The sequence below is a fragment of the Bos mutus genome, chromosome 19, assembly GCF_027580195.1.
Source record: "Bos mutus isolate GX-2022 chromosome 19, NWIPB_WYAK_1.1, whole genome shotgun sequence".
In the NCBI taxonomy this organism is placed as follows: domain Eukaryota; kingdom Metazoa; phylum Chordata; class Mammalia; order Artiodactyla; family Bovidae; genus Bos; species Bos mutus.
In genome coordinates this window covers 38,860,807-38,880,825 of record NC_091635.1, presented here as the reverse complement: position 1 = coordinate 38,880,825, position 20,019 = coordinate 38,860,807, and the positions used below count along the sequence as shown (strand labels likewise).

At 42.4% G+C, this 20,019-nt stretch overlaps 1 protein-coding gene across 3 annotated transcripts in view; it reads right to left on the bottom strand.

Annotated features, from left to right (window-relative positions):
• The window catches only part of SMG6 (SMG6 nonsense mediated mRNA decay factor), a 200,670-nt gene that overhangs the window by 162,498 nt on the left and 18,153 nt on the right, over window positions 1-20,019 (bottom strand). The window lies entirely within an intron of this gene.

The window sequence follows — 20,019 nt, the reverse complement described above, 5'->3', positions numbered from 1 at the left end:
AGTAGTCACTGGCCACAGGTGGGAAATGAGTGAAAGGTGGCTCCTGGGACTGAGGAACTGAATTTTTAGTTTTATTTCATTTCAATTAAGCAACCACATATGGCTAGTGGCTACCACAGTGGTCAGCTCTGCTCTAGGCTGATGTCCTTTAGTGAATGATTTGTTTCTGTATCTCAGGACAAGAAATGATCAACAGTGATGGACAGTGGGCTAAAGACATGGATGGATGTGAGTTTGCTCTAAGATTACAATACTCCCCACTTTCACAATTTCTGGTGTACCCCCTGGTAGCAGGAAAAGACACACATTCTGAGGTACAAGTGAGGCTCAGCCAAGGGAGCAAAGGACTGGAGGAACCATTCTACTCTTTTGCCCAAATATATAATTCACACAGCATGAAGTGTGGCCTAATAGCTGATTTTAACTATTCGATGGCACCTTTCAGAAGCTTGGGGGCAGCTCCCAACTAAGGACAGGTTAAATTTACAGAGCTTGCTCTGTGCTTTAGGAGTTAAAAGTACCATCAAGCTACTCAGACACAATTCAGACTCAAGTTCGCCTAGCCAAACAAAGCAAGCGTTACGGTCAGCTGCCTTAGTGACAGTCAAAACTTCCCCAGCACCTTCTCCGTGTAAGGCACATTTCTAAGCACCTTAGGACTATCGGCTCATTTCACCTCTCCACAATCCTGTGAGGTAAGTACTACTATTATTTCTATGTTACAGATGAGAAAACTGAGCACAGAGAGGTTAAATGACCAGCCCAAGTCTGCTTCCAGACTCTGAGCTCTTCATCTTTCACCTCAAAAAAAAAAAAGGCAACCTCTTGGCAGAACCAGGAATGACACTGAGGATGTTTCTAAAGGCCAAAAGCTAAGGCAACCCCAAAGAAAAACCCATCAGTGGCTCGGGTATCATTCACTGAGAGACCAGTGGTCCAAACAAGAGAGTAGTCTTGCACATGAAGGGAAGTAGACATTTCCAGTCCAGATTGTATCATGCACGTTGGTGGAAGCACTTAACAACTGCACCCGAGGATAATGCCGGCCAGGAGGGAGAAAAAAGAAAAGTGAGAAAAGCGAATAAAAGCTTATTCTCCATGTCAGTAAAATAGCAGTAATAAAACTAGTAAAATAAAAACCCTAACATTTTTCTAGACAAATCCCCAATCCGCCTGTTTAATAAGGAAGTAGTTCTTCAAGAGTCAAAGAAGACAAGTGCATTTACAGACTATCACCAAGGGACTGTGCAAAGTCTGGAAAAAAATGTCTGAAAACATACCCCCTCCACCCCCCCGCCTACCACCTACCACAATACAGGAAAACCCCTGAATCTCTCAGGAAAGGGAGGAGTAAGAACTAGTCTAAGAACCCAGAGGAGAACGAGGGTTCGGTTTAAGAAAGATGTGGTCACAAAGAAGGTTTCACAAACCATTCTGCCATGGGCACCAAAAAAGCAAATAGCCAGCATGACAGGGAGCTCTGACAACCTCACATGAGCTTCGGATTTGAGCAAGGCACCAAATAAGGAAAGGATTCTGGCCCATCGACTCCTAGGAAAAGTGTTTCAAGTTAAAAATGGTTATTCAGGTTTGGATGTGAACTTCTGTATCTGTTCTTTATCAGCAGAGGCACCTCTACACCTCACTGGCAGCCAGCAGTAGACTGGGGAAGAAAACGGCTGAAATAAAAATGGGTTACACATGGATGACAACACGAGCTGACGCAGCCTGGCATTTACCTAGACACCAAAGACAAGGCCATAAACGTGCAACACAGAACGTGAGGGATCCCACATCCCAGCTGGACCCAAGCATCTCCAGGAGCAGGCAGGCTGTGATGTCACTGTTCCCCCAATAGCCAGAGTGCTCAACCTCGAGGCTGAAAACCACAGCACTTTTGGTGACAGACTCAGTTTCACTGTGACTGGAGGAAGGCCTGCTTCCATCTAGTTTTCTGTCAGTCATATCCTTTGGGTGCTGGTTCCCAGACTCAAAATATCTGGTTCAAAAGACATGGCAAACACTTTCAAATGTCTTATCTTTGATGCAATTCTCCTCTGTGCTCTCCTTATCCTCTCTCAACAAAGAAAATCAATCCTGGGCATGCCAGAAAGCGGGGAAATCACGAGCATTAACTTCTTCCGAACTTACTTACAGTGCTTTATCCCTCTCACTGCTCCTATTCAAAGTGTAGGGAGACTGTGAGTTTAGAGTTCAAAGGAAAGGGAAGCACAGAAACGGCAAGTCAAAAACCAGTTCCGCTGGACTACACAGTTTGCTTAGTCTGTGACAGTTTATCAGACTGTAGGGCTTTGATATAGGCCCTTTCCTGTATGTATACGACTCTGTAATACAGTTTTCTTTAAATTACCACAACCTCTTCCGCTGTCCCACAAAAAGCCTTTACTTCATGCCAACACCCTTTACCCCGTGTGTCCTAACCCCATCAAACTCTAACCTGAGGTGGTAAAAATGAAGGTGACCGTGCTGAAAGTCTGTGGCTCCACCCAGATGCAAGAAAGCTGCACGGGTGTTAAATACCAGAGCTGCTGATGGTGCAAACTGGATCCCATTTTTCAGATGTAGAAACAAGGAAAGAGCCTGAGAAACATGTTCGCAAAAATAAAAAGAAATTTAGGAATATGATCCAGAAAAACTGACTCCAAGTCTACCTCAGCCACAAGGGACAGCTTCTGAGGGGGCAGCACGGGCATCCACTAGAGTCTTAGCCAACCTTTTGATACATGTCACTTCAAAGTATTTTAAAAGCCATACTGTTTTACAGATCTGTCCAGAAGTCTTAAAGAAAACATGCCGAAGAAATTCCTCAAAGAGAATGTCAACTGACTTACAAATAGTTTGCTTTACAAATTAGGGCTGAATATCTCAGAGATTTGTGGCACAAGTCAGCTCAAAATCTCATCAGATAGAGTAAGACTCTAGTATCTTTACCAAGAAAGACACACCCCAAAAAATGCAAATCGGCAGAGGTATTATTCTAAATCCTCTCTCCCATATGCTTCAGTAGTTGCAGTCCTACTATGCGTGTGAAGAGCAAGACTAGAACTTATTGCCAATGGTTACAACACAAAGCATAACTTATTCCCAAGCCAAGCTGGGCTTGGCTCAGAAAGCTTCCCAGAATGATGGAAGGCATGACTGTAGGATGACTCAACCTTTGCTAATGCATAAAATAAAGCAGAGAAGAACTATTTGAAGGATTCACTTCTAAGCTTGGGCCAAATCAAAAGCCTAGAAGTATCCACTGTGATGACTCTTCGGTTCCAGTGGACTGATTAGACAGCATCAGTGTGGACATCTGCACCATCGCCTAAAATGTTCCAATGACAGACTCCTGACTAAGAATCTCAGAAGCGAGCACCATGATTTTAATCCACGCCAGAGAATTCTGCTGCCCACACCTCCCTGAAGAGCTTGTTCCGTCCTTCAGAATGAAGGGCACGGCACTTTTCTACGGAGCCTGCCTTGCTCACCGTGAGTTAATTTCTTTCCCTCTGCACTGCCTCTGCATGGTGTACATATTTCTAGTCACACACAGCATTTCGTAAGTATTTATTTACATATCCATTTTTCTTACTATACTGTATCTTTGAAGGAAGGACTACTATTTATCATTTTCCTTTCTAGGTGCAGTGCCTAGAACAATGAGCAACATACAAAAATATTCACTAAGTATTTATGGAAATGACCTGAATGGGGACAGGAAAAATCCTGATCCGCTCAGAGATGATTAGCTGACCTGAGAAAAAGGCTTCACAACTGAACAAGCAAGAGAAAAGAGAAAAATGCCCATATAAAACTGAGAAGCAAGTTATTTAGGGCCACGTATAAAGGTATATACTGTACTGCAAGATAAAATTAAAAAAGAAAACAGAGGAGCCAGAGAGATAAAAGATTAGAGGTCAGGAGTAGTAAGGACATGACAAAAAAACCATGCCAGAAACTCTTGACACTTATAAAGCCAGTTACAAGTTCAGTTCTAACCTCTGGAATAATTACAGAATTATTCTGAATTAACAAATTAGTAAATGTGCATGAGGTTAAAAACAAAATACCAAAAACCCACCACATAACTATCTCTGATACTAAAAGCAAAAACTTCTCCCGCAGTTTCCACGAGACCTGGTAATGCAAACAGCAATAATTCCCTAGACCTCTTTATTGTTTTAATATAGGCTGATGATCTTACTGTTCATACTGTTCAACCAGTCCATCCTAAAGGAAATCAGTCCTGAATATTCATTGGAAGGACTGATGCTGAAGCTGAAACTCCAATACTCTGGCCACCTGATATGAAGAACTGAGTCATTGGAAAAGACGCTGATGCTGGGAAAGATTAAAGACAGGAGCAGAAGGGGATGACAGAGGATGAGTTGATTGGATGGAATCACCAACTTGATGGATGTGAGTTTGTATAAACTCCGGGCGTTGGTGATGGACAGGGAGGCCTGGTGTGCTGCCGTCAGTCCATGGGGTCACAAAGAGTTGGACACGACTGAGCGACTGAATTGAACTGAATGATGACTTTACACCAAAGTACAATTCAGTCAGAGCAATGCTACCAGGGCCCAACACGCCACCCGGGTGCACGTTCTGGGCCTGAATGACATGTGAAGAGCAACAGGAGGAGAGACGCCTCACGATTCCCAGAGCAGACTCTCAATAAACCTTGAATCAGTAGAGAGAGAAAATAAAACAACTGGAAAAATCACTGAAACTCTTAATAAAAAAAACTGTGTGGTAAATAGATTTTTACAGGGACTCGAGCATCAGAAAGCATCTCGATCGTATTTTAAGTTCCTTCTGGTCTAGAGAGCCTAAATACCAATACTTGGGAAAATAAAACTGAGCAGCAACTTCAATATTAAATATTTATGAGTAAAGGGAAACACTTTCAGGAGGGGAAATACCCAAGTTTCCCCCTGGAGCCAAACAAAGAGTCTGCCGACTGGGGTAAGATCACACGCCAAGACAGCTATTTCACATTCTCTACCTTAGCCCAAACATCACACCCAAGGCAGCAAAAAAAGAGCAGACAGATGAAATCCTGGGACCTTAAAGAGTGGAGAGAGAAGGCAAATCACAGGACTGCAGATACATCTCTCCACAAGCACAGTCAGAAACTTAAAGAAACATAGGAAACTGGTGAGAAAGGCAACACGGAGAAAACAAAAAGGCCAGTGCAGTCTCTCCCTCCACCCCAGACAGAATGCTAGATAGAAAGTGAGCCGCTCCCACTCACTACTAGTAACATCGTCTCACTCCTCCATTCCTTCCTATAGCAGCTGCAGCTTGAACGTGGGTGCAGGGGAAGGGTCTCATTCTCACTTGGAATGAGAATTTCTTCGCAGGCTAGGAGCTGGATCCTAGGGGACGATTTATAGCACACCCGCACATACATTCCAGTTGGCTGGAAATCAGCAGCTGATTGCTCCCTTGTCTAACTTGGGGAGCAGCCAGAGGAGGACTTTTCTCAGTCGGCTCTCCCAGGCTGGAAAATTCTCTAACCCCAGAGTTCTGGCTTAAGTCTGGATATCAGGTTATTCAGGAGATGCCAAAACTACGTCTTTACATTGGCTTTGAACAAGTCTCTCAAGTACACCGTACAGATTCCCACAGATCTCAAAATCATCTGGACGTTAAGGTCAAAGATGGCTACTCTTCCTCTCACGTAGAGAGGAACATGCTTTTTAAGGGATGGCCAACATCAAAACAAACCTTTCGTAAATCATACGCCAACTTGAATGAGTATCTTGAAGGGTGAACAAGCAACAAACACACTCATTAAATGGCTTCGTTACAACCTTTTTATTCTACACTGAAAATTCTCCTTATTCCGCCAGTGACTGGAATTCCCTCACTGTGGTTGATCCCTATGCCGTGAAGGACCAAATGCCAAGTCTGTTTCTCCGACTGAGAGGAAATGAAGGAAGAAACCTTAACAAGGTGTTTTTCTAATCTCAGTAGGTGCTAAATCAGCGGTTCACAACCAAAATACTTCCACCCCTCCCAGGGGATACTTGGAAAAGTGGAGGCCAGACACTGGCATCTAGTGGACAGGCCAGGAATGCTAAACATCCCATGGTGCTGCTGCTGCTGCTAAGTCGCTTCAGTCGTGTCCGACTCTGTGCAACCCCACAGACGGCAGCCCACCAGGCTCCCCCGTCCCTGGGATTCTCCAGGCAAGAACACTGGAGTGGGTTGCCAAAACATGCCATGGTGACAGACCCAAAAAGTGAACTGTGTTTCCAAAAGGCAGAAACACCTCCGTTGAGAATCCATGTCCTAAAGGACGTCTGGGTTACCTGCCTTCACCCGTCCAGCTTCTGGAACAGTGGTGGGCCAACCTTTAGTTGGTACAGGGGTCAGGCACTAAACAGTTTAGGCCTTGTGGGCCACGTTCATCTCTCTGTCACATGTTCTTCTTTTTAAACAACTCTTTACATAAGAAGGTAATAAAGTAGTTCTTAGGGCTTCCCTGGTGGCTCAGATGGTAAAGAATCTGCCTGCAAGGCGGGAGAGACCTGGGTTCGATCCTTGGGTTGGGAAGATCCCCTGGAGGAGCACATGGTAACCCACTCCAGTATTCTCCCTGGAGAATCCCATGGACAGAGGTGCCTGGCGGGCTACAGTTCCCGGGGCTGCCAAGAGTCGGACACGACTGAGCTTAGGACTGCACAGTACAGCCTGCAGGCCATGGCAGTCTTGATGATCTGACTTATTACAGTCCATTTACATAGAGAGATGCTGACTAAAATAATATTCAATGCAGTGTGTTATCAGCAACTCCAATAATAAGCATTACAAGTTTATAAAGAAGGCAACAAGAACTTCAGAATTTAGTCTTGAAACCTAAGAACTGGGGCATGGACTCAACTTCTAACCAATCAGATAGTTCTCTTCTCCGTCCCTGTGCATTTCAGTAGCAAGTTTTCTTGTGAATGTTCACATTTTCAAACATGTTACTGAAAAGAGCACAGGGGCAGCCTTTCTTCCTCCCTTCAGGATGTCTAACTTCCCATTCACTATGCGTGCCATGCGAGAAAGTCTCTGTAAAATTACTACTGTTAACATTTTCTAAAATGTCTAAACCAAACCAAAGCCTGGAAAATCTGACTGGTATCTGGGTCCTGACTTTCCGGATGGTAACTAAAGGTCACGTGGGGTGGAAAGTGGCCTGTGGGTAACACAGAATACACACAAGCACGCGAACAGGATATGTTGGTAATCCGGTTTCCTGAGACCTGGTGAGTTGTGAGAGTTCTCATCAACGCCCCTGGGGAAGACGAAAAACCTTAAGCTGGGAAATACTGGATTTTAAGCCAGTGTCCATCCTTAGAATTAGATTTCTGGCTGAAGCAGAATGAGGCAGGTCCACCTCTTCCTCACTGTACTTGTCTAAAGACATAAATTAAATGAACACAAACACTAAATGAAGCGAGCTTCTGACCAGGTTTCTTCACCATGTGGAAGCTGGTGTTTGCAGCATGGCTTATGTCACGTCTCAAGCCCTGAAAGACGAAGAGTGTGGTTTTGGTGTCTAACCAGCCTCAACTGCACCCTGGCACTCTGCTTCGTCCCCCTAGAGAACTGTGCTCTGCTAGAGGAAAGAAACCAACCTCACATCTTGAAACGAAACGGCTGGGATAAAAATAAAGCCCTGAAGTGGTTTGGTGACCGAGGTCATGTGAGGCATTAGGGTTTGCAGGTAGGGCCAATGTACTTTGAGAAACTTCCACTCACGGCCAACCACAAAGAGACAAAGACAGACGTCGGCCTGAGAGTCCAGCAGTGATCCAGGCAGGCGGGTCAGTCCTCGCCTGGTAGGGATGTTCCTCACCACACACTCATAGGATCGAGATCCAAAAAAACCCAGTCCCGGTTCTGCTTTTCTTTGACAATTATCTCACCAAGTTATCGTCGTGAGATAACTTTCTTATGGCATGAGAAAAAGAGCAAGGCTGTAGCCTTGTCCTACAGAAAGAGACTCGGATGACCGTCACCACACGCTGTCAAATCTCAGTTCACAGAAAAATATTTTCAAATAGTTGCCAGGGTGGAGGAGAATGACATGGGGTACACACTGCAAAGTACTTTACAAAAGGCAAGGACCACATCAACGACATGAGGCTAATACCCACAGCAAGCCTGAAAACATACACGGTGTCCACCTTACAGATATAAAATCTCTGTATGTATGAGGCAAAAAAATTAAGCCAACATTCTCTGCTGTGATGATATAATTATGGGGCAATGAAATAACTGAGTTACCAAGGACAAAACATTTACCTACCAGCATAGAGACTGAACTCTTCTCTATTATTGTAAATTAAATCAATGCTTGCGCTACCCAGAGGAAATCAGGTCAAAAGCTATTCTGACTTCATAGTGGCACTAGCATTACAAATGCCAACCTGAAGGATCATGATTCAACCCTAGGAACTGGAGCTCACTCCAACACAAGCCAAGGCAGCCTGCCTTCTAACCATGCTCTCATCTATAGCTGTGTTCATGGGTGGGGGGCCAGGGGGTAAGGAGAAGGTGGAGGCATTAGACGTGTACCACCCACACATCACAGCCTTCTTCTGCACAGCGGTGGCAGCAACAGCAGCAGCTCAGGTGCACAAGCTATGCAAGGGGCACTGAAAAGCAAGACAAAGGATGGGTCTGAAGAAAATGCCACCTGCATAGCATACTTAAAAAAAAAAGCCTTCAAGCAAATCAAACAAGTTGAGCACATGAGACCTCTGTGCTACCAGGCCACCTGGCCTGGGTTTCTCACAGTGAAGCTGTGCTCCTTTGTCGGCCAATGTTCACATTGCTGGACTCTTGATTAAAGGCAAGGAAAAAAAAACATATACCTCATATAACTTCCAGCCTTGTAGAGCCATATATTCAGAGTCAGAAAGGAAACCATCAACTTATCACAGAGCCTTGAAGGAACTTATCACATAGCCTCGAAGGAAAAACCACCAGGGAAACATGGACACAGGAGATGCAGGCAGGGGCAGCACACAAAATTCTAGGCAGATGAGTCCAAAACCTTGGCAAACAAGGTTCTCACTCTGCCAGAAATTTCAGATTGTTACTCAAAGTCCTGGGCAAGGGGAAAACTACCTGAGATCAGAAAAGCTTATTCTAACCATCTGGTTTGGTGGGTGGCATTCAGACTTCACAAAAACCAGCCTAAAGCTTTTCAGTTCACACGCTTAGGCAGTGTAACTTCTCACTTTTCACCAAGCTTGGCTGCAACAGGATGTTGAGGAAAGAGCTCTGTCCCAGAGCTCTGCAGGTAGGCCTCAATTCCCACAGGCACAAATTTCATTAGGAAACAGAAGTGATACCTTTGGACTCCCCAGGCTCACCACTGGGCAGCAGACAAACGGCAAGCCAGCGGGCAGCAGGATGCACTGCTAAGTGGGTCTTGGGTCAGCACCAGTGACAACGTCCCCAGCAAAACACCTATGGCCCAACGACGAAGGCACTTCCCTTGTGCCCAAGTCAGGCCTGGCTGGATGCGCCTGGCAATCCTAAACGGAATCTCTGAGAAACCACCTAAACAGGTCCTAAAAAACCTGGACTGTAATGTCTTACTTTGGTGGCCCTTGTGGAGCATGGATCACAAATCAAATGCCTGCACTGGCAAGGTGGGCGGTGTAAGCAAGCAACACGTGAGCACAGGAGGGGACGGGCTAGTGACAAACTAAGGGAGAGCAGGCCGCTCAGCTCTGGCGAGTTGTTGCCAGATCTTGATTTATTTTTTTTGAGAATTAGCTGGCAACTTATTGCAATTTTAAAATAAAACCAATAAAATCTATTTGTACCTGAACTCTGGTTATTGAACTAATCAGACACCTCCTGACACAGTACAGAATGAGGCACACAGTCCCACCAGTGAAGTACTCTTGCCAAAAAGGCTCAAAGTGTCACACCATGCTTTTGTGTTGACTCTCATTTAGAGTTATATGGGGATAGAGGAAGAGGTTAGATGATACCATGAGGAAACAGAGACAAATCCAGAAATGTGGAAATGCCACAGGACAACTGACCTGCTTCTTTAAGCAGCAAGTGACATGAAGAAAATGTTTAAAAGGGAAGGCAGAGCTGGTCTTAATTAAGAGAGACTTAGGAGACAACATAATATAGATCTTGAGTTGAACAAACCAACTATAAGAAGACATTTGATAGATGAATTGGGAAACGAAATTATAGATCAGATGTTGAATGACACCAAGGAAAGGCATGGGAATGGCCCTGTGATACTTAAGAAAACGTCCGTTATTTTTTTTAAAGGCATGTAGGGAAGTGGAATATGTACGGATGCAGTGATGTGATATCTAGGATTTGCTTTAAAATACTTCAGCAGGGAATGACCGGAGAAGAAGCCAGAACAAATGTAGAAAATATGGGTGACATGTATGAGGGTTCGTTATGCTATTTTCTTGTGTGTGTCTGAAATTTTTCATAATTAAATAGAACTCCTCAGATCAAATAAACAGTCTGCATTTAGACAGTGGGCTGTCAGTTTGTGAATTATCAAGCCTTATGGTTCACTTTGGTTAGAAACTGAAAAATGCAAAATCAAACCTAATAGCTTAAAAGAGCATTATAACAAAAACATGTCAGTAACAAGTACTACCACTGTACGAGAAGTTACAATGTGCCACTCACTGCTCTACGTGCATTATCTCATTTAGTCTACCGTTATCACCCCTTACAAATGAGGAAACCGAAGCACAGTCAGATTAAAGAACATGCCCAGAGTCTCACAGCTAATAACTGATAAAGCTAGGACTTAACTGAGGACTTCCCCAAACCCAAGCTGTTAACCTCTGCACTGTCCTGCCTCTGACATGTAAGATGCTGAACAAAACTAACGAAAGCTAACAAGCTACCAAATCCTAAAGAGATATAATGGACTTGCAGGCCATCACTCATGGAAAGATCTCTTAACTCCCAAGTCCAATAGTGATATTAAAAAAAAAAAAAAGCAAAGATGAATAACAGTATGTATGACATACCACTAACGGACGATCACATATCTACCTGATAAATACCTGCATGCTCAGTCGCTCAGTTGTGTCTGACTCTTTGCGATCCCATGGACTGTAGCCTGCCAGGCTCCTCTGTCCATGGGATTTTCCAGGCAAGAATACTAGAGTGGGTTGCTGTTTCCTCCTCCAGAGGATCTTCCTGACCCAGGGGTCAAACCCGTGTCTCCTGTGATTCTTGCATTGGCAGGAGGATTCTTTACCACTGAGCCACTCAGGAATCCCTCTTATATATATATAGAATTTATATTTTATATATAGACATACAAACTATATTACCCCATTCAAAAATATGTCTTAATTAAAATATCTAAAAAGGCAACCACTCCTTTACTAGATCTTCCAATCCCTTTTCCCACCCACCTAGAAACCAACCCCAACATAACTGCCTAGAAATTTCCCCAACAAGAATCCAGCTTTCCAAACAAGGTCATAAATTTTATAAGCCCAGGGAGCCTCACTTTAATCCTTTATGCCCCAATTTATTCCTCACTCAAGATGCTTCCCCATGAAATGTATCCTTTCAGACTCAATCTTCCAAAAGCAATAATCAGTCCTATTAGATGCCTAACCTTTCTTGAACTCTTCCTTCTTCATGTGGCTTGAGAAGCTTCTCTTTATGCACGAGAGAGGACATTACGGTTGTCACTCTAACTGCGCTACTTTGATGAAGACCAAGATATGGATAACTCTGTTGACCTAAGAAATTAAAATACCACTTTCCCAACCAGACTCTAGGTTAAAAATTAGGCACGGATTTTTCTCTTCTGATTTTCCAGCATAATGAGCATGAGACGTTTCTGATCTAAATGCCAGGAAGAGCATACCCTAAAATGTTAATAATAGTTACCTCTAGGTGATAAAACATAGTGTTTATTGGCATGTTCAAACTTTTTACAATAAACATGTGTTGGCTTTGTGAACTTTTAAAAGCCATAAAAATATAAGTATGAAAAAAACTTTGCCCTTCTTAATTGAAGCCATTAGCAATTTCCTCCAACCACCAAGACACAAGAGACACTAGTACCTTCTCCACGTTCATTAGTTCGCCTAAAGCACAATCTAAAAGAGTAGTCCTTTTAATCAGCAAACTGCGGGGCAAAAAAATTCAGTCAACTTTCACCCTACCAAACTTAATGAATGGAATGGTACTGCTTTTGTTGAATTAGCAGTGCAGACACGACAAGGAAACAATGAGAAATTCCAGAAACAAAATGTTATTTCCAGAATCCAGAAGGATGTTATGAGACCAACCTCCTGACCACCACGCCCATGTATACCTACAGCACCAAACCAGAGAATGGTTCTTGTGGAAGGTTCAGTCTTTCTACCACTCCAGCTTTCTCACATCCTCCTCCAAATTATCACAGATTCAGATACCCTGCAAACCCTCTGCTGTGTCTATTGCCTCTGTTTCTGCTCAGGCTGTTCCTCCTACTCGGAACATTCTCTTTCACTCTCCTTAGTTAACTTTTCTTGGAATCCTTCTGAATTGGCCCTTCCTTTCCCCACCACAACCCATGCCTCCACTTGGACTGGACTATGCCCTTCTCTGTGCTTCCACGGCACCCAAGACATACTCCCTCACGACACTACGATAGGCGGTCCTCATATCTGTGGATTTTGCATTTGTGAATCCACAGACTCACTAAAACTTATTAGTAGCACCGAAATCAATAGTCACGGTGCTTTCACAGTCATTTGTGAACATGCACAGAGCAGCAAAAAAACTTGAGTCGCCTGATAAGCACATTCCCTGCTGAGACTGAGCAAGGTGATTCTCTCACACTTGAAACAAGTGTCCTTTCTGTGGCCTGTTTAGTGCCACATTTTCCACATTTTTATGCACTGATTAAAATGGTCCCCAAGCACAGTGCTGAAATGCTAATATTCCTAAACATAAGAAGGCTGTGATGTGCCTTAAGGAGAAAATACATGTGCTAGGTAAGTTTGCTTGGGCATGATGGGTGCTGTTGGTTATTAATTCAATGTTAATGAACCAACAATATATTAAATAAGGTGTCTTTAAACTGAAACATAGACGTGTACTGATCAGTAGATGAAAATCTTGTAACCAGAGGCTCATAGGAACCTAACCCTGAATTTCCCTTAAGAGCGTTCAGTACCTGCTCAGTCAATGTCTATGTTGACTTCACAGAACATAACTACCACAAACAACAATAATCAACTGTTGACGGAAACATTCTCTTTATGGAGCCATTCCTCCCACTCACCCAGAGGCTGGCAAACTAGGCCCGCAGGCCAAAGCTAGCCTGCCACCTGTCTTGGTAAATAGTTTTACTGCAACACAGCCATGCTCATTCATTTAAATTTTGTCTGTGACTACCTTGGCACCAAAACAGCAAAACTGAGTAATAACAGAGGCCATATGGCCTACAAAATCCAAAACATTTACTATCTGGCCTTTCATAAAAAAAGCTGGCTGACCCATGAACTAGGCTCTAAACACTTTGAGGATATAACAATGTTGCACTTATCTTTATGATCTTAGCACAAAACTGGCACAACAGTACAGGTTAACCAGTCTGGTTAAGCACTAGACCCAGAATTTAGTCTTCTGCTCTAAAAATTCAGGGGTAACTGCATTAAATTCCAGATCTGAATAAATCCTGGGAAAAAAAAAAAAGATACTATGCAAAGAAATAAAATAATGGAATGTGACAGAAGGATGAGGAGCAAAAAAAAAAAAAAGACCAAGGCAAACAATATAATTTGGTGGGTGAAATAATAAGATTCAAATAAGAAAAGGCCTAATGACAAGTATTAGTAGCTACTGAGATTCAGTCTAGTTGACCCTCCAAAAATATTTCAGAGGAGCCAAAGAGAAGGTCTGGCGAGAGCTTGGCCAAATATACAATGACATTTACCTTGTCTAAAGACATATTTCTACATACAGCACCGAGGGTGTTATACATACAACAATCACAATGGGTTGAGGAAAATGCTGAGCATGGCAAACCAAATCATGCCACAACAGAACTCACTGAAGTCTGAGAGACAAACATCTAACGAACAGCTCTCACTATCATCTGCTCATTCTTTACCAGCAGATGGACACATGCTACACTGCATTCGAGATGTTGATAACAGAGCAATCAGGTCTCAGAAAATCCTCAGCATTTCCAACAGAGACTCTCACCTTTCAGTATGAACATTATTTCTGATGCCATCATTTTATATCCTTAGATTAACTCACACTCAGCAACAACTCATTTGCTAAATAGGACACTTTCCTGATTTTCAAAGGGAGCTGAGACACAGCAGAAGGCATATTCAGTAAATAAAGAATGCTTGGAACCCTAGTGACACTGAACTGGGAGTGGCCTAGCTGGCAGGGAGACAGTTTAAATGTGAGGCACAATAGTTTCAGAGGATGCCACTTACAGCTGGGGCTGGCAGTCCCTCCCCAGGTTGCATGTTTAACCCAAACCACATCTCAAGGCTGAAAACCAACAACCCACAAGCTAACCTCCTGCAGCCACTCAGAAAGAAAGCCAAAGCTCACGCTTGGCAGAGAGAGAACAAACTAGTTTGGAGCTGACTATCATTACTAACAACCACTTGAAGCCAAATTTTCTGTTTCTCATTCACGGATCTCAATTGTAGCAACTGTAGAAGTCTGTGCTAGAAACTCTCCAGGAGTTGTCAAAGGAGCAACTTCTGTCAAAGCTAATCACTCAAAAAGGACAACTGAAGTGAATAAGCAAGTAAAACACAAGCAAATATTTAAATTACACAGATAAATACATGGCATACACGTTTATAATAAAATATCATACAGCCATACTAAGGACGTACTAAAAAAAGATATTCTTGGGCAAGCGGAAACACAGTTCTGCTGTAACCCTTATTTTGAAGACATAAATGTGTTCCATCATGATCAACCTATTAGGGAACAATGTGAGTCTAACACAAACTTTTATTTTGTTCAGGGGAAACAACAGGTAAACACAGAAAACTCCACCCAGCTGAACGGAGCTGCACAGGAATACACAAAACACACACACCCCCCAAGCATTCACCAGCTCCTGCAGTTCACCACGTGCGCTTGCATTGTGAGCCACGCCTAAGCCCATCTGGCGTTCTACCTGCAGGTCCAATTTCAAGTGATTCTCCTTCTGTCATTTCACAAGAACTCACAAGCGGCAATGCTTCCAAACCCACTTCTACAAGTAAACTTTATGTCTTTTTCAAGATAGTATGTACATACTCCTTAACCAATGAACATGGAGAAAACACAACAACTGTTTTCTTAGGTTCTTATCTCTTTTTTGAACTATGTCACTGAGGAAGCTTTTGAGTGTTATTCTCCTAACCCCATTTTCCCCGTCAGCTCTGTGGTTTTTATCGTGCAATTTTGCATAGCACAGTGATTTTTAGGAACGCATGTGTTACCTTATAGCAGAAGTGACTATATGTATGTCCAGTGGATAATTCAGAAAAGCAAACTGTATGCTGTTTATATATAGTATAAACCCATTTTTGCTTAAAAATACATTGCATGTGTCTAGGCACGTATGTATACATACACACACACCTGTAAAAATTTAGAAAAATGTCTGAAAGAACTTCCAAATAGTTAATAGTGGTGCCTCTGAAGGCAAGAAAACAAGTGAATCTCATTTTCAACTTTGTTTTTGTTTGACTTAGATTCAGTGAATTGGTGTTATCTCTGCAATTAAAAAAGAAAAAAAAAAACTTTTCCTTTAAAAAACAAAGAAAAAAATTAACAAAAAACAAATTAAAAAAAAATATGTTTCAACATTAAAAGTGTTGAAAAGAGTGATCATTATATAATCTGATTATGTGATTCCCCTGCTTAAAGTCCTTAATATTAGATACTCAAACTCCTCAATATTTATGAAGAACCTGGCCCTTCCTAATTCTACAGTTTCATCCCTCACTTTTCCTCCCCTCCTTTATATGCTCAACTAAGATTTATTTAGAATCTTCTATACACAAGCACTGGGGATAAGGCAATGAACAACCAAATATGGACCCCACTTTCACAAAGGCTTGAATCTAACAACAGAGACTTAAACCAACAAGAGAAAAACTGCATCTAAAATTACTTAATTAGGGCTTCCCTGGTGGCTCAGTGGTAAAGAATCTGCTTGCCAATGCAAGAAACATGGGTTCAATCCCTGGTCCGGGAAGATCCCACAGGTCAAGGAGCCAACTTAGCCTATGGTCCACAACTACTGAGCCTATGCTCTAGAGCATGGGAGCTGAAATCACTGAGCCCACATGCCCTAAAGCCTGTGCTCCACAACAAAAGAAGCCACCTCAATGAGAAGCCTGCACAGTGCAACTACAGAGTAGCCACCACTTTCGGCAGAGAAAAGCCTGCACAGCAACAAAGACCCAGCAGAGCCAAAAATAAATAAATAATTACTTAATTAGAAACATGGCATTACAAAGCGGAAACAGCCAGGCTCAGGGATCAGGAAAAGCTTCCCTGGAAAAGGGAAGTGATATTTACTCTGAGAATTTAAGGATGAGTCAGAGTGGAGCTGATTAAGAGAGAGCAGAACTGCAGGCAAAGACAATGTGTCATAGCCAAGGGCAGAGATGCAAAGACAATGTGTCATAGCCAAGGGCCAGAGAAGAAGCTGGGCCCTTCAAGGAAGGAGCCAGTATAGCCAAAGGACAAGAACAAAGTCGGGGGTGGGGGCAGTGGAGAGGTAAAAGATAAGGTTAGAAGTAGCAGAGGCCAATCTTGCAGGGCCCAGTAAACTATTTTAAGGAGTTTGGACCTGATTCTAAGAGCAAAGAGAAACAACTGAAGACTGTCAAAGAGGGAAGTGGCATGATCAGAAATACGTACCTGGAAGCTCATTTGGGTTACTATCTAAAACGAAAGGCCTAAGGAGGACCAGGAATAAATGTGGGAAGACCATTAAGAGCTTTCAATAATCTGTGGATTACTGAAATGATGAATGACAGCTTAGACCAGGACAGTGGTAGTAGAAATAGAGAAAAGTAGATGGATTAAAATTATGTTTAGGAGGCACAGTAATAGCCCTTGGTATTAACTGAAAAAGAAGGGGTAAAGGATGACTCACATCTCCAGCAAGAGCACTGTTCACATTCTAGCCTCCAGCCACACTGAATGACTTGCAGCTCCCTAAGCCTTCATGCCTAAGAGTAGAAATGCCCTGACATCATCCTTCAGCTGCAAATTGCCTCCTCAGTCTAGCCTTCCTTAACCGTACCCCTTAGGTGCCTTTAATTCCTGTTCCCATAGCCTCTCATGCTTGCCTTTATCACAGCACACCGCATTATAATATAATCAAATATTTATGTTTCTATCTTCCCCACATGACACAGTGCTCCTTAAGGCTAGAAATCATCTTTGGTTATTTTCATCTCTGCATTTCCAAAGCCTAATTACTCAAATGTCTGTGAATAAACTCTCACTTCTCATCCAATGTATGTTCCTGTTCTGGGGAACAGAGAGTGAACTGAGTTCTTGAGGCCCGCTGTATCAAAGAAAAGGATATGGGAAGATGACCTGGGCCTGAGAAAACAGTCAAAAAAGGCAGTGTGGTTTCCTAGCTGGACAGAGAGCTATGAAACTGTAGGCTTCTTCCTCCTGTGCTGGTATTACAGAACTAAGAGTCCAAACCCAAAGATGTAACTTTAAAAGAAATTAAGGGAAATGATTACTCCAGGATGATGCAGAGGCTGAAAACATACAAAGAGCTTCACCAATAGTTCAGAAAACAAATTACTAAATTTTACTCTGCATATATATGTAATTATTTGAAATTTTTACTAAAAATACATTAATATATTACTTGCATAATTAAAAATGTACTAAATATAATAAAATGTAATGGCTCCAACGTGTAGCTGAAAATGCCTCTCTTAGATGCATGCAGAATAAAAACACATGCCATATGATCCAGCAATCCCATTCCCGGGCACATATCCAGACAAACTCTAATCTGAAAAGACAGACGCGACCCAATGTTCACAGCAGTCCTGTTTACAACAGCAAGACATGGAAACAACCTAAAAGTCCGCTGACAGATGAATGGATAAAGAAGATGTGAGCATGTGTGTGTGTGAGGGAACAGCACCCAGCCATGAAAAGGAATGAAATAATGCCACTGCAGCAACATGGATGGACCCAGAACTCATCATACTAAGTGAGGTGAGTCAGAGAGAGAGACAAACAACATGTGATATCACGCACATGTGGAATCTAAAATACGACACAAATGAACTTAACTACGAAACAGAAACAAACTCACGGACATAGAGAACAGAGTCGTGGTTGCCAAGGGAGGAATGGCGTAAGGGAGGGATGGATTCAGAGTTTAGAGGTAGCACAATCAAATGCTTATAGAATGGACAAATAACAAGATCTAACTATATAACACAGGGAACTACATTCAATATCCTGTAAGAAACCATAATGGAAAAGAATATGAAAAAGAATATATATATATATATATATATATATATATATATAAAACATATAACCAAATCACTCTGCTGTACACCAAAAACAAAATGGCATTGTAAGTTAACTATACTACAATTAAAAAATAAAAATAATTTAATAAAAAAAGAATAAAAATACAAACTTACAAACATACTACTTAAAAAAATAAATAAAACCCCTAATGGAAGACAGAGATCTATAAAACATTAATTATAACTTTAATGAGGGATACTCCTTAAAAAATGCCATAAAATACTTTCTCAAACTGTCATTGTTGCTTTCATTTTAAAGACACACAGTGGAGCTAATCCCATAGAACAGTTTGTCTCCCATTCAAGTAGACTTCCGGTCTGAGGTGGTACCATCCAAACTAGAAGCGGCAGCAGTGAGGATTCTGCCACAGTAGCAACCCCTCTGAAGCACCCTCACGTCCTGGGGCCCCATGCACACCATGGCACACAGGAAGCTGGTAGTTTCGTTTATAAGCAATGACTTCTCCCCAAGTCATCAAGAAAAGAGCTGAAGACCAAAGACAGAGGAAGATAAAGGGAATTCTAAATTAAACCCTGAAGGATGAGTCCTCCTATCCCACCACCTTTGACTCATTCTTAGCAGACAGCCAACCCTCCAACTTCAAAGAGGAAACAGACAACATGAAAAGGCCATCCTTCACCTTCCTCCTACAATACTCACGATCTTACCTGCACCCCCAGTTATCCATTCCTCTTTTCCCTCAAGCACAAGAAAGACGGATCTCTCATCTTTTTTTTCCGCTATCCCCCTCACCTGTGCTCTGGATCCTACTCCTTTCTCATCATTTGCAAGGACATTTTCCTGCCATTTACCTCCTTTCTTTCATAGGTCTTCAACCTATTTATCATTATGTCCCTTCCTTGAGTAGCTGAATCAACTCTCTCTCATGACTTTAGTATCATCTATAAGAGGATGCCTTCAAGTATCTTCACCTCTGGCCCAAATCACTCTCGAGTTTCAGATATTTGATAGTCTCTAAGTATCTGCACGTCAGTGTCCTACAGAAATTCCAACATGTCCAAAACTAAACTCATCGTATTTTTCTTAAAACCAATTCCACCTTTATTCTCTATCTCAGGGAATGGACCAGTTCACCCAGTTCTCAAGTCAGAAACCTAAGTGCTACTTCTCTCAGCTCCCATGCCCAATTAAGCCCTTTGGATTCAACCTCATTAATATACTCTGTTCACTTTTCCCCATCTCCAAAGCCATTTCCTGGTTCAGTTCCTTCTCACATCTCACTTGGATTACTGTTGCACCCTTCTACGCTCCTTATTTCTAGTCTTACTCTTCTCCAAACTTTCCACAAAACATCCAGAGTTCTATTTCTAAAATGCACACCTGACATTTCCCTATTTAAAGCACTCAATGGCTCCCTATGACTTTCTGGGTAAAAGGTCAAACTACTTATTGTATGACCTTTCAAGACCTGGTCCCAGC